Source organism: Bufo bufo, chromosome 2, assembly GCF_905171765.1.
Source record: "Bufo bufo chromosome 2, aBufBuf1.1, whole genome shotgun sequence".
Taxonomy (NCBI): Eukaryota; Metazoa; Chordata; class Amphibia; order Anura; family Bufonidae; genus Bufo; species Bufo bufo.
Genome location: NC_053390.1, coordinates 517,283,236 through 517,297,946, shown reverse-complemented (window position 1 = coordinate 517,297,946; position 14,711 = coordinate 517,283,236).

Genomic DNA, 14,711 nt, shown 5'->3' with positions numbered 1-14,711 from the left:
CCCCTGGAAAATGCCAGGGCAGTATAACTACCCCACAAGTGACCCCATTTTGGAAAGAAGACACCCCAAGGTATTCCGTGAGGGGCATGGCGAGTTCCTAGAATTTTTTATTTTTTGTCACAAGTTAGTGGAAAATGCTTATTTTTTTTTTTATTTTTTTTTTCATACAAAGTCTCATATTCCACTAACTTGTGACAAAAAAATAAAAAGTTCCATGAACTCACTATGCCCATCAGCGAATACCTTGGGGTCTCTTCTTTCCAAAATGGGGTCACTTGTGGGGTAGTTATACTGCCCTGGCATTCTAGGGGCCCAAATGTGTGGTAAGGAGTTTGAAATCAAATTCTGTAAAAAATGACCTGTGAAATCCGAAAGGTGCTCTTTTGAATATGGGCCCCTTTGCCCACCTAGGCTGCAAAAAAGTGTCACACATCTGGTATCTCCGTAATCGGGAGAAGTTGGGGAATGTGTTTTGGGGTGTCATTTTACATATACCCATGCTGGGTAAGAGAAATATCTTGGCAAAAGACAACTTTTCCCATTTTTTTATACAAAGTTGGCATTTGACCAAGATATTTATCTCACCCAGCATGGGTATATGTAAAAAGACACCCCAAAACACATTCCTCAACTTCTCCTGAATACAGAGATACCAGATGTGTGACACTTTTTTGCAGCCTAGGTGGGCAAAGGGGCCCACATTCCAAAGAGCACCTTTCGGATTTCACAGGTCATTTACCTACTTACCACACATTTGGGCCCCTAGAATGCCAGGGCAGTATAACTACCCCACAAGTGACCCCATTTTGGAAAGAAGAGACCCCAAGGTATTCGCTGATGGGCATAGTGAGTTCATGGAAGTTTTTATTTTTTGTCACAAGTTTGTGGAATATGAGACTTTGTATGAAAAAAAAAAAAAAGTCATCATTTTCCACTAACTTGTGACAAAAAATAAAAAATTCTAGGAACTCGCCATGCCCCTCACGGAATACCTTGGGGTGTCTTCTTTCCAAAATGGGGTCACTTGTGGGGTAGTTATACTGCCCTGGTATTCTAGGGGCCCAAATGTGTGGTAAGGAGTTTGAAATCAAATTCAGGAAAAAATGAGGAGTGAAATCCGAAAGGTGCTCTTTGGAATATGGGCCCCTTTGCCCACCTAGGCTGCAAAAAAGTGTCACACATCTGGTATCCCCGTACTCAGGAGAAGTTGAGGAATGTGTTTTGGGGTGTCTTTTTACATATACCCATGCTGGGTGAGATAAATATCTTGGTCAAATGACAACTTTGTATAAAAAAATGGGAAAAGTTGTCTTTTGCCAAGATATTTCTCTCACCCAGCATGGGTATATATAAAATGACACCCCAAAACACATTCCTCACCTTCTCCTGAGTACGGAGATACCAGATGTGTGACACTTTTTTGCAGCCTAGGTGGGCAAAGGGGCCCATATTCCAAAGAGCACCTTTCGGATTTCACAGGTCATTTTTTACAGAATTTGATTTCAAACTCCTTACCACACATTTGGGCCCCTAGAATGCCAGGGCAGTATAACTACCCCACAAGTGACCCCATTTTGGAAAGAAGAGACCCCAAGGTATTCGCTGATGGGCATAGTGAGTTCATAGAACTTTTTATTTTTTGTCACAAGTTAGTGGAATATGAGACTTTGTAAGAAAAAAAAAAAAAAAAAATCATCATTTTCCGCTAACTTGTGACAAAAAATAAAAAGTTCTATGAACTCACTATGCCCATCAGCGAATACCTTAGGGTGTGTACTTTCAGAAATGGGGTCATTTGTGGGGTGTTTGTACTGTCTGGGCATTGTAGAACCTCAGGAAACATGACAGGTGCTCAGAAAGTCAGAGCTGCTTCAAAAAGCGGAAATTCACATTTTTGTACCATAGTTTGTAAACGCTATAACTTTTACCCAAACCATTTTTTTTTTACCCAAACATTTTTTTTTTATCAAAGACATGTAGAACTATAAATTTAGAGCAAAATTTCTATATGGATGTCGTTTTTTTTGCAAAATTTTACAACTGAAAGTGAAAAATGTCATTTTTTTGCAAAAAAATCGTTAAATTTCGATTAATAACAAAAAAAGTAAAAATGTCAGCAGCAATGAAATACCACCAAATGAAAGCTCTATTAGTGAGAAGAAAAGGAGGTAAAATTCATTTGGGTGGTAAGTTGCATGACCGAGCAATAAACGGTGAAAGTAGTGTAGGTCAGAAGTGTAAAAAGTGGCCTGGTCTTTCAGGGTGTTTAAGCACTGGGGGCTGAGGTGGTTAAGAAGCAACAGATTTGTTGCACACACATATTAGGCTGAAAATCAGTTTAACTTATTTGTATAACATCATTGTTTTGGTGGCGAGCACATGGATTTCTTCAAGCACCATTCAGATGGATAGTACACAAAATTTTCTGCAATAAATCAGCAGCCATAGTAACAGCTGCCTCACTCTGATCTATGTTGGGACTAGTTAAACCCAGTGCAACGTCCCACTAAGGGTCATGCCTGGGGTATCCCTTGCCCCTTAGGAGGTTTCTACGAAATATGTCCTGCAGCCAGCCAGTAGCGCAGGGGCAACACGTGAGGTGCACGGTGGGCCGATGAGGGGCCAAATAATAACACACAGTTCATCAGTTTACTCACGGTTAGCAGAAAGCCTCCCTGGGCTGGCAGCACAGTGTTGAGGTGAAATCCTCCGGGGCGCGCTCTGTGGTAGGGAAGCATCAGCCAAGATGGTGGTTGAGGTGCCCTTGATGTTAGGGGTGCTTAGGGTGCTTGTTGCGGCTGAGTCCCTTGATTGTATTTGTCGTGACGCCAGTACCGTAAATGGTGGTACAACCAATAGTGGTAATAATGAGGTAGGCAGTGGTAAGATACAACTCACAACGTTTACTGATGTTGGTTTTGGTTGCAGTAGGTACATCAATCAAAATGCAGCTTTTGGTTAGCAGTAGAGTTATTCTGTGAATCCACTGTTTATAGGCTTTCTTAGGCTGGATTTAAGCTTAGCCGGAATTTTCTGTATCAGTGTAATTTGGTGAGGTTGCCGGAGGCTATGGTATCCTTCACCTCAATATCCAAAGGTCTTTAATGCCTGGTTGGTGGCTTTTATCCTTTGGTTGTTAATCCTTTCCTTTGTCCCTTTCTGGACTAAACTTTCATCTGAGCAGAAATGCTGGATCTGCACTCTCTCACTCTCAGCATCAGACTACAAATCACTGATCTCTGGTCTGTCTCACTAGGCCTGACCTAGGTATTTAAAGAACCTAAGTTTTATCCCCATCTAGTGGTGGGATGTATAAATTACACCAGACCAGCCTATGAACAGGGATACCACAGATGTTGCAGTATGAAAATACAGCTTTAAACTATTTTGCAGTTCCCACGTGTTCCTTAGTGGGACGCTGCATATCCCTCTTATAGAGCAAGTAAACGTGATGCGAGCTGCGATTAAGCAGTGGAAGCACAAGGCTCCCTTTGTATATGTTAATGTTGGTACCCAGAGGGAGAATAGCTAGAGTGGTGCAGGGTGGCCTACAGTCTCTGTAGATGTTATGTACATGTGTCACAGTGTTACTACCTGGATATCCCAGACTTGATGTGGTCCAAAGCAGTGCAAAAGGGGTAGGTGAACTTGGATGGTGGATGAGTAGAATAAATGGAGTCCAGACTTTGTAGTAACGTTGAACAGTTGCTTTTACTTGGCATAAATTGGTAATCCAAACAGCTTCCAAATGATATATTAGTCATCAGCAGGTATTGGCTTAACTTTGGCAGGCAAATACTTGTCTGCAAAAATCTCAGTTCTGTTATGTGGTAGCTATCTCAGCTCTGCTATGCTTGGATGGATAGATAGGAAACTCTTCCTCTTCTGCTGGAGCTTAATTTAGCTGTAGTTTGTAGTCATCTGTCTCTTACTTATAGTCCTGAGGAACTTCTTGTCCTGGATTTAGAGTACCTCAAGCTTTGGCTCAGCTTGGAAGGAGGCAATGCAAGCCCAGGAGGGGTCAAGCAACCATGTAGAGTTCAGAGGCAGGACCTCTGGGCCTAGCAGAGCAGGCAGTGCTCTGCTAGCCAGCACACAACCTCTCGCTAAGGAGGGTAGACTAGAACTCCTCACTAAACTTACTGACTAAACTATTCCCTCTAGCTACAGAGGGCTGTAAGGAAACAGAAGGTTTCAGGGAAGCTAATACTGCCAATGTTGCTGCCGCCATCTGCTGGTGGACCAGGTTATTACACTTGAACATAACAGTTTCAGGAATAAATATGCACGTTATTAGGCGATTACAAAATACATAGGAAATGGTAGCAAGGTGTCAAAAGAAGTAGTAATGGCACTCCAGGTCATTACACCATTAGTAAGTTGTCCCTGCAGCAGCTCCTCTACTGTATATACAGCACTCACTGATCACTGTGAATACAGAGACTGAGAAGGCAGAAATAGTACAAAACTTTATAGGGCATGTATACTAAGGCTTGTGTTACATATGCCAGTCTTAGTATAAAATCCAGTAGCGTAAATTTATTAAAGTGAAAGACCTCCTAATAAATTTGGTGCATTTTTTGGCAGTTCATGCAAATTCAAATCTACGCCATCGATGAGCTGGCAAAGATTTAAGCTATCATTTTTTGGAGTAAGTTATAGTTTTCTTGCCACTTTTGATAAGTGGTGAGTAAGAGGAAAAATTTCCAAACTATAGAACAATTATGGCATGTGCCACAAAGTGCAACTTTTTGCACAACTTTTCCAGCATAAAGCATAATATAAATCTTACCCCCTGTGTCTTATTTACTGAGTTTCAGACATTTAGGCAACCTGCAGCTGCACAGTTCTCCATGTAACTGCTATTCTGTACAATCTTGTTCTTATGGAGCTGCAGAGGACCTACCTGCTCTCCTAACTTGTCTCTTTTCATTAATACTTGCATTTAGAATAAAATAGCAGTTTGGGGGCATATGTTTTGATAACTCTGCATTGTGTTATTCCTCTTAGACCTTTATGCATAAATTTACAACTGGACGTGTTAGCAATTGAGGGTGTGACTCTGACACCGATCAAACAACAAGGAATCCATAAACCAGTTCAGTATGAGTGTGGCAATCCCCTACCACCCTGTTTGCTGTGGCAATGTAACAGAAATGCCACAAAACCCAAAGTATCAAGAAAGATTAAAAGAAAACTAAAAATACACCATTGATTTAATCATAAGTAAATGTGTGTTGCTACAAGAGCCATGGGCACTTTTCGGAACAGAGTTAAAAGTTCTACGTAGTAGTAAAGGCTGATATTTCTTAGTTCTTCCAGTAAGCAGGACAAGTCGTGTTTCTCAATACACATATACATATACATTTTGAGGTTCATATAATGTACTGATCAGCTTCTATTTCAAGGGGTTTTGCGCTGTAATGATGCTCTTCATGCACATTTTCCCTAGTTCTATTGTTTGCATTTGAAGAAACCACCTTGATGCCGGTATTCAGTATATTGGGCAGACTAGATGGGCCAAATGGTTCTGATCTGCCGACCCATTCTATGTTTCATAGATGAGCCGACACAAGTTTGATCAAAAATGTGCGCAAAGGGCATTCATTTTTCATGTATAGTAGGTATAATACCACTGTAATCCAAAATAATCCCTAGTTCTATTGTTTGCATGTATAACTGTGCTCTGCTATACGTATTCTCAGGATAGGTCATTAATATCATATCGGCGTGAGTCTGACTCCTGACACCCCTGCCGATCATCTATACGAATTGGTTGTAGCACTCACACAGTTGTAGTTGCAGTGCACTCTGGCTACAAGATAGATGACAAGACGGTAAACTTTGATGAAGATGCCCTTGCCGGTAGTCATATCCCTGCTGATCATATATATATATATATATATATATATATATATATATATACACTCACCTAAAGAATTATTAGGAACACCTGTTCTATTTCTCATTAATGCAATTATCTAGTCAACCAATCACATGGCAGTTGCTTCAATGCATTTAGGGGGGTGGTCCTGGTCAAGACAATCTCCTGAACTCCAAACTGAATGTCAGAATGGGAAAGAAAGGTGATTTAAGCAATTTTGAGCGTGGCATGGTTGTTGGTGCCAGACGGGCCGGTCTGAGTATTTCACAATCTGCTCAGTTACTGGGATTTTCACGCACAACCATTTCTAGGGTTTACAAAGAATGGTGTGAAAAGGGAAAAACATCCAGTATGCGGCAGTCCTGTGGGCAAAAATGCCTTGTGGATGCTAGAGGTCAGAGGAGAATGGGCCGACTGATTCAAGCTGATAGAAGAGCAACGTTGACTGAAATAACCACTCGTTACAACCGAGGTATGCAGCAAAGCATTTGTGAAGCCACAACACGCACAACCTTGAGGTGGATGGGCTACAACAGCAGAAGACCCTACCGGGTACCACTCATCTCCACTACAAATAGGAAAAAGAGGCTACAATTTGCACGAGCTCACCAAAATTGGACTTTTGAAGACTGGAAAAATGTTGCCTGGTCTGATGAGTCTCGATTTCTGTTGAGACATTCAAATGGTAGAGTCCGAATTTGGCGTAAACAGAATGAGAACATGTATCCATCCTCTGATGGCTACTTCAAGTAGGATAATGCACCATGTCACAAAGCTCGAATCATTTCAAATTGGTTTCTTGAACATGACAATGAGTTCACTGTACTAAAATGGCCCCCACAGTCACCAGATCTCAACCCAATAGAGCATATTTGGGATGTGGTGGAACGGGAGCTTCGTGCCCTGGATGTGCATCCCTCAAATCTCCATCAACTGCAAGATGCTATCCTATCAATATGGGCCAACATTTCTAAAGAATGCTATCAGCACCTTGTTGAATCAATGCCACGTAGAATTAAGGCAGTTCTGAAGGCAAAAGGGGGTCCAACACCGTATTAGTATGGTGTTCCTAATAATTCTTTAGGTGAGTGTATATATATTATATATATATACACTGCTCAAAAAAATAAAGGGAACACTTAAACAACACAATGTAACTCCAAGTCAATTACACTTCTGTGAAATCAAACTGTCCACTTAGGAAGCAACACTGAGTGACAATCAATTTCACATGCTGTTGTGCAAATGGGATAGACAACAGGTGGAAATTATAGGCAATTAGCAAGACACCCCCAATAAAGGAGTGGTTCTGCAGGTGGTGACTACAGACCACTTCTCAGTTCCTATGCTTCCTGGCTGATGTTTTGGTCACTTTTGAATGCTGGCGTGCTTTCACTCTAGTGGTAGCATGAGACGGAGTCTACAACCCACACAAGTGGCTCAGGTAGTGCAGCTTATCCAGGATGGCACATCAATGCGAGCTGTGGCAAGAAGGTTTGCTGTGTCTGTCAGCGTAGTGTCCAGAGCATGGAGGCGCTACCAGGAGACAGGCCAGTACATCAGGAGATATGGAGGAGGCCGTAGGAGGGCAACAACCCAGCAGCAGGACCGCTACCTCCGCCTTTGTGCAAGGAGGAACAGGAGGAGCACTGCCAGAGCCCTGCAAAATGACCTCCAGCAGGCCACAAATGTGTATGTGTCTGCTCAAACGGTCAGAAACAGACTCCATGAGGGTGATATGAGGGCCCGACGTCCACAGGTGGGGGTTGTGCTTACAGCCCAACACCGTGCAGGACGTTTGGCATTTGCCAGAGAACACCAAGATTGGCAAATTCGCCACTGGCGCCCTGTGCTCTTCACAGATGAAAGCAGGTTCACACTGAGCACATGTGACAGACGTGACAGAGTCTTGAGACGCCGTGGAGAACGTTCTGCTGCCTGCATTTCTTTGGAGGGCCGCACAGCCCTCCATGTGCTCGCCAGACGTAGCCTGACTGCCATTAGGTACCGAGATGAGATCCTCAGACCCCTTGTGAGACCATATGCTGGTGCGGTTGGCCCTGGGTTCCTCCTAATGCAAGACAATGCTAGACCTCATGTGGCTGGAGTGTGTCAGCAGTTCCTGCAAGATGAAGGCATTGATGCTATGGACTGGCCCACCCGTTCCCCAGACCTGAATCCAATTGAGCACATCTGGGACATCATGTCTCGCTCTATCCACCAACGTCACGTTGCACCACAGACTGTCCAGGAGTTGGCAGATGCTTTAGTCCAGGTCTGGGAGGAGATCCCTCAGGAGACCGTCTGCCACCTCATCAGGAGCATGCACAGGCGTTGTAGGGAGGTCATACAGGCACGTGGAGGCCACACACACTACTGAGCCTCATTTTGACTTGTTTTAAGGACATTACATCAAAGTTGGATCAGCATGTAGTGTGTTTTTCCACTTTAATTTTGAGTGTGACTCCAAATCCAGACCTCCATGGGTTGAAAAATTTGATTTCCATTTTTTTATTTTTGTGTGATTTTGTTGTCAGCACATTCAACTATGTAAAGAACAAAGTATTTCAGAAGAATATTTAATTAATTCAGATCTAGGATGTGTTATTCTTGTGTTCCCTTTATTTTTTTGAGCAGTGTATATAACCCTCCAGCCTTTGGAAGTGAATGGGTCCGCATCCTGTTTGGGGGCCTCAATACGGGCACAGTCGGGGAACGGCCATGTGCAGAGCTCTATCAGTGTGTCAGAGGATACTCCCAATCCTCACAATCTACTCTATATACAGGGCACAACAACAACTTCATTTAAAGTGCGTTTACTTCTTCAGATAAAGTGCATAATCACAGTTTCACAGCACAAATTCATATGCATTATCTATAGCAATTGAAAAAATGCAGCATCTGAAAACAGTCCAAGACACAGGAAGGGGTGCATGACTCCCGAAACATTGCATGACTGCGTGTGTGAACTGCCTCTCCACCTGAATTGAACTGGCTCCTTGAATGGATAAGTACCAATCTTAGGCCTCATGCACACGACCGTATTTTTTTGCGGTCCGCAAAAGGGGGTTCCGTTTTTCCGTGATCCGTGACCGTTTTTTCGTCCGTGGGTCTTCCTTGATTTTTGGAGGATCCACGGACATGAAAAAAAAGTCGTTTTGGTGTCCGCCTGGCCGTGCGGAGCCAAACGGATCCGTCCTGAATTACAATGCAAGTCAATGGGGACGGATCCGTTTGACGTTGACACAATATGGTGCAATTTCAAACGGATCCGTCCCCCATTGACTTTCAATGTAAAGTCAGGAGTTAATATACCATCGGATCAGAGTTTTCTCCAATCCGATGGTATATTTTAACTTGAAACGTCCCCATCACCATGGGAACGCCTCTATGTTAGAATATACCGTCGGATTTGAGTTACATCGTGAAACTCAAATCCGACAGTATATTCTAACACAGAGGCGTTCCCATGGTGATGGGGACGCTTCAGGCTAGAATATACTAAAAGAACTGTGTACATGACTGCCCCCTGCTGCCTGGCAGGTGCTGCCAGGCAGCAGGGGGCAGCCCCCCCCCTGTAGTTAACACATTGGTGGCCAGTGTGGCCGGCCCCCCCCTCCCTCCCCTGTAGTTAACTCATTGGTGGCCAGTGCGGCCGGCCCCCCCCCCCCCTCCCCTGTAGTTAAGTCATTGGTGGCCAGTGGGCCCCCCCTCCCCTGTAGTTAACTCATTGGTGGCCAGTGGGCCCCCCTCCCTCCCCTGTAGTTAACTCATTGGTGACCAGTGCGGCCGGCCCCCCCGCTCCCCTGTAGTTAACTCATTGGTGGCCAGTGGGCCCCCCCTCCCCTCTAGTTAACTCATTGGTGGCCAGTGTGGCCGGCCCCCCTCCCTCCCCTGTAGTTAACTCGTTGGTGGCCGGTGGGCCCCCCCCTCCCTCCCCCTCCTAATTAAAATCTCCCCCCTATCATTGGTGGCAGCGGAGTGTACCGATCAGAGTCCCAGTTTAATTGCTGGGGCTCCGATCGGTAACCATGGCAACCAGGACGCTACTGCAGTCCCGGTTGCCATGGTTACTTAGCAATTTGTAGAACCATTATACTTACCTGCGAGCTGCGATGGTCTGCGTCCGGTCGGGAGCTCCTCCTACTGGTAAGTGACAGGTCCGGCCGGGAGCTCCTCCTACTGGTAAGTGACATGACCAGTAGCGTCCTGGTTGCCATGGTTACCGATCGGAGCCCCAGTGATTAAACTGGGACTCCGATCGGTACACTCCGCTGCCACCAATGATAGGGGGGAGATTTTAATTAGGAGGGGGAGGGAGGGGAGAAGGCCCACTGGCCACCAACGAGTTAACTACAGGGGAGGGAGGGGGGCCCACTGGCCACCAACGAGTTAACTACAGGGGAGGGAGGGGGGGCCCACTGGCCACCAACGAGTTAACTACAGGGGAGGGAGGGGGGCCGGCCGCACTGGCCACCAATGAGTTAACTACAGGGCAGGGGGGGGGCCCACTAGCCACCAATGAGTTAACTACAGGGGAGGGGGGGGCCCACTGGCCACCAATGAGTTAACTACAGGGGAGGGGGGGGGCCGGCCGCACTGGCCACCAATGTGTTAACTACAGGGGGGGGGGCTGCCCCCTGCTGCCTGGCAGCACCTTCCAGGCAGCAGGGGGCAGTCATGTACACAGTTCTGTTAGTATATTCTAACCTGAAGCGTCCCCATCACCATGGGAACGCCTCTGTGTTAGAATATACTGTCGGTTCTGAGTTTTCACGAAGTGAAAACTCAGCTATGAAAAAGCTTTTATGCAGACGGATCTTCTGATCCGTCTGTATAAAAACTAACCTACGACCACGGATCACGGACACGGATGCCAATCTTGTGTGCATCCGTGTTCTTTCACGGACCCATTGACTTGAATGGGTCCGTGAACCGTTGGCCGTGAAAAAAATAGGACAGGTCATATTTTTTTCACGGCCAGGAAACACGGATCACGGATGCGGCTAAAAAACGGTGCATTTTCCGATTTTTCCACGGACCCATTGAAAGTCAATGGGTCCGCGAAAAAAAACGGAAAACGGCACAACGGCCACGGGTGCACACAACGGTCGTGTGCATGAGGCCTTAGACTGTATTCTGATGCTGCGTTTTTTTTTTCTCAAGTGAGAGTTGCACTCCTACATTGACAGCCCAGACCAGCAGGAGTGTTGATCCAGGCTGGTTAACCCCTTACATGCTTTGGGCAATGGTGCCCGCTGCATGTAAGTAGTGAAGAGAAGGTGGACTCTCTCCCTCTCCCATCGGCACCCCACAAATGAGATTGCAGGGTGCCAATGTGTGTATAGGCAGGCTGGGACCTTACAGAGGAAGAGGTTCTAAGTCAGCTGTCTAAAATTAATACAAATAAGTCACAGGGGCCTGATGGGATACACCCAAAGCTATTAAAAGAGCTCAGCGTTGAACTAGCAAAACCATTAACAGATTTATTTAACCAATCGCTGGCAACAGGAGTCGTCCCAGAAGATTGGAAATTAGCAAATGTTGTGCCCATTCATAAGAAAGGTAGTAGGGAGGAATCGGGCAACTATAGGCCAGTAAGCCTGACATCAATAGTGGGGAAATTAATGGAAACCATACTTAAGGAGAGGATTGTGGAACATCTAAAATCCCATGGATTGAAAGATGAAAAACAGCATGGGTTTACTTCAGGGAGATCATGTCAAACTAATCTTATTGATTTTTTCGATTGGGTGACTAAAATAATAGATGGAGGAGGTGCAGTAGACATCGCTTATCTAGACTTTAGTAAGGCTTTTGATACTGTCCCACATAGAAAGCTTATCAATAAAGTGCAGTCTTTGGGCTTGGACTCCCATATTGTTGAATGGATTAGGCAGTGGCTGAGGGACAGGCAACAGAGGGTTGTAGTCAATGGAGTATATTCAGACCAAGGTCTTGTTACCAGTGGGGTACCTCAGGGATCTGTTCTGGGACCCATATTGTTTAATATCTTTATCAGCGAAATTGCAGAAGGCCTCGATGGTAAGGTGTGTCTTTTTGCTGATGACACAAAGATTTGTAACAGGGTTGATGTTCCTGGAGGGATACACCAAATGGAAAAGGACTTAGGAAAACTAGAGGAATGGTCAAAAATATGGCAACTAAAATTTAATGTTGATAAGTGCAAGATAATGCACCTGGGCCGTAAAAACCCAAGAGCAGAATATAAAATCAGTGATACAGTCCTAACCTCAGTATCTGAGGAAAGGGATTTAGGGGTCATTATTTCAGAAGACTTAAAGGCAGGCAGACAATGTCATAGAGCAGCAGGAAATGCTAGCAGAATGCTTGGGTGTATAGGGAGAGGCATTACTAGTAGAAAGAGGGAGGTGCTCATGCCGCTCTACAGAGCACTAGTGAGACCTCATTTGGAGTATTGTGCTCAGTACTGGAGACCATATCTCCAGAAGGATATTGATACTTTGGAGAGAGTTCAGAGAAGAGCTACTAAACTGGTACATGGATTGCAGGATAAAACTTACCAGGAAAGATTAAAGGACCTTAACATGTATAGCTTGGAAGAAAGACGAGACAGAGGGGATATGATAGAAACTTTTAAATACATAAAGGGAATCAACAAAGTAAAAGAGGAGAGAATATTTAAAAGAAGAAAAACTGCTACAAGAGGACATAGTTTTAAATTAGAGGGGCAAAGGTTTAAAAGTAATATCAGGAAGTATTACTTTACTGAGAGAGTAGTGGATGCATGGAATAGCCTTCCTGCAGAAGTGGTAGCTGCAAATACAGTGGAGGAGTTTAAGCATGCATGGGATAGGCATAAGGCCATCCTTCATATAAGATAGGGCCAGGGGCTATCCATAGTATTTAGTATATTGGGCAGACTGGATGGGCCAAATGGTTCTTATCTGCCGACACATTCTATGTCTATGTTTCTATGTAAAGGCCCCAAGCCTGCCTTGAGTGTTCTCCACCAGGCTCTCTGACATTAAAATACAATGCACTATAGCGATAGTGCATTATATTTTAGAAGCAATCAAAAGATTTCCTTTTATAGTCCCCTTGTCCAATAAAAAATATGCTTTTTTCCATTGAAAAAAACGCTTTTCAATGGAACAAAAATAGCAAAAATAAAATCTCCACCAAATGTTTGGTATCGCCGCATCCATAATAACCCGCACTACATAAATACCACCTACGGTGAACCTTCCCCCAAACAGATGCCAGAACTGCCAATTTTTACTTAGTCTCCACCAAAAAAACAAGCGATCAAAAAGTGTTATTTACCCCAAAATTATACCAATGAAAACCACAAGTAGTCCCACAAAAATCAAGCCCTGACACAGCTCCATAGAAAGAAAAATAGAAAAGTTATGGGTCTTGGGATGCAGTGATGCAAAAAGATTTTCTTTATTTTTATTTTTTTTAAAAGAGGTTTTATTGCACAAAAGTAGTAAAAAGTAAAAAAAAAACTGACATGTACTGTATTTGTATCGTTGTAATCTTACTGACCCAAGAGAATAAAGATATACTTTTATTTATGTAAAAAAATTAACGCCGCAAAACAGAGTACATGACTGCTACATGGAAATGCAGCTCTAATCGCCGCTGCCAAGCAGGCAATTATCAGGAATAAAGCATTCTTTCTTGATAATTGCTTTGTCAGTTGGCTTGTGTAAAGGGGATTTATAAAGTATACACATTTTATTATGTTCACGTTAGCTCACCTACACAAGGAAGAAATCTCATATTAGACATCCAGCTGTTACAGATGAGTATCTAGTTTGTCTAAAATTAGATACTTTTCTTCCTTCTGGAGGAGAGCTAATTTCCATGCTTTTTTTCCACTAAGCATTGCCATTAGGAACGTTTCTATACACCAGCTGGATCACTTCAATGAAACTCAGTACACCACCAGATTCCAATCTCATTAACCCCTTGAACCAACGTCCATGATGTACCATATGTCACAGTGGTTGAGGACTTGTATGGAACGGGCTGCTACTGTGATGGGGAATAGCGATCGCGCTGAACCCTGTCATTTAACCCCTCAGATGCCACGATCAACAGAAATCGCGGCATCTGTGAGTTATAGCAAAGGGATGAGGCTGTGCCCTCACAGTGAAATTGCTTCTGAAGCTTTCCAGGCTTGCCATGGTAAGCTCCCTGTTTCTTTAGTAGTAAAGTTATAAAAATGAAGGAAGGATACTAGAAGAAAGAGAAATGTTAAATATTGACAAATAAAAGCTTGGGAGAGGGACTGGAGGAGGTATAAAAGAACAGTGTCATTACTGCAGGTAGGTGGGAAAGAAGAAGAGAGGAGCCAAGAGACTTCTTATGTTATAGAGTCAAATGAGGAGAGAGAACAAGAGAAGGTGTGGGAGGCTGATCGATGCAGGTTGGGAGCTAGAAGATTATTTCCTGCTGAATGTTATCTTTAACATAAGTGGCACTGGCAAGATCTTCAGTACAGAGGTGAGTGATGGGTGTGTGAACTTTAGGGTTAAGGAGGGATTGAAAAGTACTATTGAAAGAGTCATTTGGGCTTTTGGATAGTGAGTATATGAGAGAAGTAAAGCTCCCTCTAGTTTCTAAGTTATGATCAGCCCAATTATTCCTCTTCTGGTATGTGTGTGTGTGAGACTGGGTAAACAATAAAATACAGAGGGCGGCATTCAAAATGTCATGGATCAGTTTATTTCTTCTCCTGAGTGTCTGAAATGATTAGGAGTTGGCAGCCTGGATGCTCTGGATGGGCAGGGTAGTATGGGAATTCCTTGGGCCCACCAGAGGAAATTATTCTCAG